Source organism: Fukomys damarensis, unplaced genomic scaffold, assembly GCF_012274545.1.
Source record: "Fukomys damarensis isolate Sample0158 unplaced genomic scaffold, DMR_v1.0_HiC HiC_scaffold_19, whole genome shotgun sequence".
Classification (NCBI taxonomy): Eukaryota; Metazoa; Chordata; class Mammalia; order Rodentia; family Bathyergidae; genus Fukomys; species Fukomys damarensis.
In genome coordinates, this window is record NW_022900931.1 from 19,952,670 (window position 1) to 19,958,922 (window position 6,253).

The following is a 6,253-nucleotide window of genomic DNA, read 5'->3' on the forward strand; positions in this document are numbered from 1 at the left end:
GAGAATGTCACATGCTTAGTGTAATGGCCAAAAATAGAGGTTCCAGATTCCCGAAGACTATAAACACCAAATTCTGTATAAGCGCTAACCGATTGCGCCACTGGAGCTCCAACACCAAATTCTAACTCACACATTTAGACTTCACATAAGAAAAGAAATTCCATCCTTCTTAAACTATTATTGTGGATTACCTGCAACCAAATATTTTCCCAACCAAAAGTGGACATGTCACACAAAATGCTTTGAAAACATTTAAGAATCTTAACAGAGATGGCCAAATCACTTTCTAGACCAAGTGATTAATATAACCTATCCCTAGCAGTTGGGAAACTTCGCCTCTCCTCATATCTCTACTACTGTGTCACCACTCAAAGTACTTTTTACTGATTAGACAGTATTTCTGGCAGAACTTTGCATTTCATTTGTGAGCTGTTGAAGTCAAATTTTAGTCCTCATCAATTATTTGTTCTTACATTGTTATCTTTTAAATTAAGAGTTACTATGTATCTTTTTTATAATATGTAATAACTCTTTACAGTTGATGGTTGCCATATTTGTTGGAACTAGCTCCAGTTTGCCATCTGTCTTTTAATATTATTTATCTTGTTTTTGTTTTGTTTTGTTTTGTCTTTGGTACCAGGGATCGAATTTGGGTCCTTGCGCTTCCGAGGCAGGTCGTGGAACCACTGAGCTAAATTCCCAGCCCTATATTGGGGTTTTTAACTCGCAAAATTATGTGAGTTTTATGGTTGCAATAATTCATTTGTTTTATGTCATTTTGTGAGCATAACAATTCATTATTTACTAGGCCTTCTTTTATATTATTTCATTTGTCTGTGAATATATGAAGCTTAGTTAAGAACTATTTTATTAACATAGTTTGAGTTTATAACAATTTATTTCCACAAATATACTTATATCTTGATATGCTAAAGAAAATTTCATAACATTTTGAGAGTATATCACTAAAAATATAAGTTCCAGACCACTAAAATGACTAGTTCTAAATTTTTAAAAAATTATCAGTAAGAAATTTCCTTTTCAATCTTAACAGGAACAATCCTTGGCTGAACAGCAGAATTCCTTACCTTAACCTTCTCTATAGTTACTCATATGAAGACTAGTCAGACAAAAGTTTAAAAAGGGGATTTGCAACACTAGTTGAAACTTTTAGTTCTTGCTCACAGGTATACATTTTTTTTGAAAAGACAAATACACCTTACACAAATGCACACAAAGATAGATGTCCATGGGTCTTCCTACTAGGAGATCAGAAAGTATTTGTTTGGCCTCAGTAATATTGCATTTTTGTATGCATTTACAGAAACATATCTAGGAATACTTAACAATCTATGGAAATTTTTCTAAAATGTATGACCAACTCATTGTGACCCAAAATATGCCCTTTAAAGAAACAAAAAAAGCAGCAACAAATATTTTAGAAAAACATTCTCCAGTCAACAGAAGCTTTTGCAACTTCAAGAAAAATGTATTTCATTAAGAAAACAAAAACAAAAGAAATGTCATCATCGTTTGCCAGTTTAGAGATATTACCTTCATAATTAGTCTCAAAATTATAATTATAAAGCCAGTTGTCATCTGAATATGAAAGATGACATAAAGTACTTTTTTGTGCATAGGTTTCATATATTTTACTTGTAAAAATGAGAGAAGGAATATGAACTGTCATTTCTGTGAAATACAAATCAATTTTTCAAAGGTATGCATTATGTATATTATAAACATACTTTTTTTCTTACCCAGTGCCGTACTACAATTCCCTCTTCAGCTTTCAGAATCTTGTAAACAGACTCAAACAGGAATCATGTCATCAGCAAGAGGAATCCTGAAAAGTAAAAGTACATGATTAATAATGCATTGTTTAATTTACTAAAAATATGACTCTTGGAAGTAGGTGATATCCACGGTTTTTAAAATAAAATTTTATTTATATATGAAAATTTATACTTCTGCAAACAAGTTTATGGTTTATGGAAGATGAAGTATTATCTTGCCATTTTGGAGCCTCCAGAAAAGTCTAGAAACTTATGTACCCGTGTCATGTCATCTGCACCTATGCTAATATATTCAGAAGTTGTTCATTTGCTTTATTTTTGTGGAAATAACCTGCAGGTGTTCTAGAACAAAAATTCTTGTTTCTTGAAGTGAGTTCTAAGAAGTCTTCAGACGTCTTCTTAGGTTCCTTCCTTGATTCCAGTATAATATGCAACAGGAAAATCAATGTAGTAATTACGTGGCGCTCTCTGCATTCCTACCTCTGCTCCACTGCCCTTCACCTTCAGAAACCCTTCCCCTACACTATCCTGAAGGTATGAAATTCTTTCTTATTAACAAAAACAATCCCTGTCAATCATTTGCATTTCCCAAGAATCAGACTCAGGAAAGCACGGAACTCACACATAGTGGGTGGGTTCTGGTTTTGTCTTTTCATTATCCAGCTAAAGAACTGAGTGATACCTCAGTGTTCATTTTTATAACGCCACTGACTAAGTTTTAGTCAAAAGGTTTATGATATTTGAGTAGTTTTACTACCATACTATATCTTCATAGAGCATTAGGGCACTGTAATTCATTTTGATATCAGAAATTTTCATAATGAGCACAGAAATTCAAAAGTAACAATGATGACAAAGATAATAATTGCATTATTTAATTAATGCACTAATTATTCCATTGGGAAGTATTCCAAAGTTACTACTAAAAACATCAAATATAGGAAATTATGCTGCTAACAAAATAAAGGCTGTTTATTCACAGCCAGTTTTTAAAAAAACACTCAAACTCTATTTTCCTTCAGGCTAATGAAATGTCCCATGTGACCAAATGTAAAGACACTGGCACAGTTGTATTGATTTAGAAATGAAACAGAAATTTTGTCATATCATATATTTGTCTGACAGAGAAAAATCACAGGTGGTAATTTTACCCACAAGAGGGAGCCTGTATTTTCATATTTTTGTAACAGAATTTGAAAAATAATAAAATATGAAATTCTAAAACTGTTTGTTGATACCAGCATCTTTATATCAGGTCAAGTTGCGAGATAATCAGATTTCAATTGAGATACTTTTCTTTAACCATAACAGATTAGTATGTCAGAAGATTGGAAAGATAAATTGGAATTTTTAAAAATTTCCTATGTACATTAAAACTTAGTTTTTTCAAATAGAAGAATGAGGATTAGCTGCCCACGTAGCTGCAGGTGAAATTCCTTTTAGGTGATAGTACTATCAGTTATATAAAACTGGCTAGAATTACAAGTGCTCTGCACCCAAACTTTAATTCCATAGCAGAGAAATATATCTAGTAGCCTGTAACAAAAAAAGAGACTTCTATAAACCAATAATTTTCTATGCATAAAACAGAAAACACCCTACTTTCAAAATTACTAAGATCACCAGGCTCACTTATATCACTTAAAATTTGCCTAAGAAACGTGTAACTGCCACAACATCATTATGAAATGTCTCTTCTTGAAGTTCATAAATAAATTATATTTTTCGTTGTTTATTAGAAAAATAGAAAACTAAGGTCAAATTTTTCCTGTTCTATAATATGCTTTGGGTTTTGTAAAACCAACATGAATTCTTCCATTTGAAAGCTGTCTTCTTAAAGGAACCGCCTTCTAACCAAACAGTTTTGGCAACTTTAATCAACTCAGAGTGATCTCTTCTCTGTTCAGAGACGTGGTAATAGTTGAGCTGAAAATGGTTTGTGACCCTTATAAACTGCAGGAATCCCAGAAGGTAAGTCCTCTTTCCCATTCTCATCTGAGCTCCGAGAAGGTGGTATATAACATGGCAGGAGGATGACGAAGGAGTTAATCACGGCTGCTCTCCCTTCTAGAATTCCAAGCTGCCCATTAAATCACTGATTCTTTTTTCCTCCCACTGGGGATGGTAAATCTAATGGACCTAAAATCAATACCTTATAAATGACATAAAAATATATTCATTTTATGGACTAATGTACCCTAGTGTCTGAATCCTATTTACACCCTCTGCCTTAAAAAGGAACGTTTCTGCCAGGAAAAGGTCACTCAGTCAAGGCTGGAGACATGCTGCAGAATGCACCATGACACCAAAGTGCATCAGGAGGAAAGACTGGCGGCAGCAAGACCACTCTGTGGAAACTTTAAACACAGTGCGACAGAGTCATGGAAGGATGCACCATTGTGGGGGAGCAAGCAAGTAGCTTCAAAGATGTTAGCCATGTTCTGGGCTGGCTTTCCAGGCCTCTGATGCATCACCTTGTTTCCTAACCTACATACATTGTATAGCAAAAATTACATGGTAACATTAAAACACACACACACACACACACACACACACACACACACAAACTTCCATTTAACAGTGAATTCAATAATGATTTTAAACAACTAGGTTTAAAAACGCCAGAGGCAGAAATGCTCACGAACATGCCAAACAGGCCCTGTGTGTGGTTAAGTTATACTGTATGAAACCTGCAGCAGAGGTGAACACTGAGGAGATGGAGTGCATTTCATCGATCAGATACAGGGAGGAAACAACCTAATAGAGGTTCCTTTACATAAAGGGAAAATATCCTGAAGATTCTTGAAACCGAAATGCCCACATACTTCCTTAAAAGGTACTTTATTTGAATAATATTATGCTTAGTTTTTAAAAAATCAACTTACACTAGTGGCTAACTTTATTTTGAAAATATCTAGCATCAATTTGGGGGGGGTACCAGAGATCGAACTCAGAACCTTGTGCTTGCAAGGCAGGAACAGTGCCACTCAGCTAAATCCCCAGCCCTATCATCAATATTTTAAGGCATCAAATATAGGCAACCTTATACAATGCAAGGGTACCTTCAAAGCAGAGATGGAAGTATAGATGAGGGAGAGGTACATGCAAAGACACAGAGAGAGAGAAAAAGAAAAAAAAACCTAAAATATGAAAAGGAAAACTTTCAAAACCTAAACTTTTCTCTTAAGAAAAAATACCACCTTCTTTACTTTTTATTGCAATGCGTAAATAGAGAATAATGATAAAGGAAAAAAAACACACATTAAAACAGATGCTTTTTTAGCAAATTCTAGCAACAGGTCAGCAAGAGACTTTCTGTTCAGTTTTAGTGGCTTAAAATCTGTACAGTTATAAATTTAAAAAAAAACTGTTGTTCTTTATTCCATTTGCCAACCAGAGTCATTTATCCCCTATTAGATAAAGTATAATAGACTCTACCAAAAGGGTCACTGGCCTTCCATTTAATGATATTGCCAGCCTCAATCTGCATTTTCCCGGCAATGTCCCTCAACACAGAATAAATGGCTGATCTCTTCACAATAACAGCTGATTTCTATTTATTAAGCTAAAAAGGTCACCATTTTCTACGGCTGGGCCGCCCTGCACTATTGATAATTTTATGCATAAACAAATGGCAAATTTGTGCCACATAAATATGCATTAGCAATTACTTTTTCCTCGGGCAACACTCACCGCATGCAAATGTGTGCCTCACAGGGCCTGGTAGCTTTTGTTTTAGCTCTGGAACAGTGAAACAAAAGAGCACAATAAACAATTTAAAAATTGCCAATCAATGAGCAATGCAAATGCAAAGGTAAATGGCAAGAAACTTGCTCAGAAACAACAAAACAAAAGTGAGGAAGGAAGGGGGTAGTGGGAGGGTTTTCTTTTTTACAATATTTCATTTCTTGTTTGTAATGAAAAGGCTAAAGTACTCTTGACACAGAACAGCTAGCTAGGCTGGTACCAAAACAGATGCCAGATGGGCAAAGTAGAAAATATACACATGTTGAGTAAATACACATATCCATCCCCCAAAAGGCTCAGGGAAAACTGTGTTCCTATGTGAGATTTTAGTGGCATTACTTACTCAAATTTCTGATTTTTAATTTTGGACAAAAATGTTCAGAGCGTCAAACTATTTTAAAACTAGGAATTTCAGAAATGTACAACCAAAGCTCAATTCCACTAAACTTTGCTAAACTATTGAGGTTATTTTTTTGATCATCTTCCTTAGGATAGGGAATATACATTGTTAATACATAGGATACTTTTAGGAGCACAAGAAAAGGACATAAATGAGTACTTCAGTAAGAAACAGAAAACATCCCACAAAATGTTTAGGGTTAAAAACCCTGATCTCATTCCAGGGATTTAGCTCAGTGGTTTCGCCACCTGGCTCACAAGCTCAAGGACCCACATTCTATCCCTCGTACCAAAAAAAAAAAAAAAAAAAA

General features: G+C 34.5%; 1 protein-coding gene across 7 annotated transcripts in view; it reads right to left on the minus strand.

The window, feature by feature from the left end:
- The window catches only part of Sox5 (SRY-box transcription factor 5), a 936,135-nt gene that overhangs the window by 678,909 nt on the left and 250,973 nt on the right, over window positions 1–6,253 (minus strand). For all 7 annotated transcript variants that reach the window (XM_033766292.1, XM_010615329.2, XM_010615302.2 and 4 more), the window contains one exon: window positions 1,761–1,846. The gene's annotated coding sequence lies outside the window, so the exon portion shown is untranslated. The remainder of the gene's footprint in view (window positions 1–1,760; window positions 1,847–6,253) is intronic.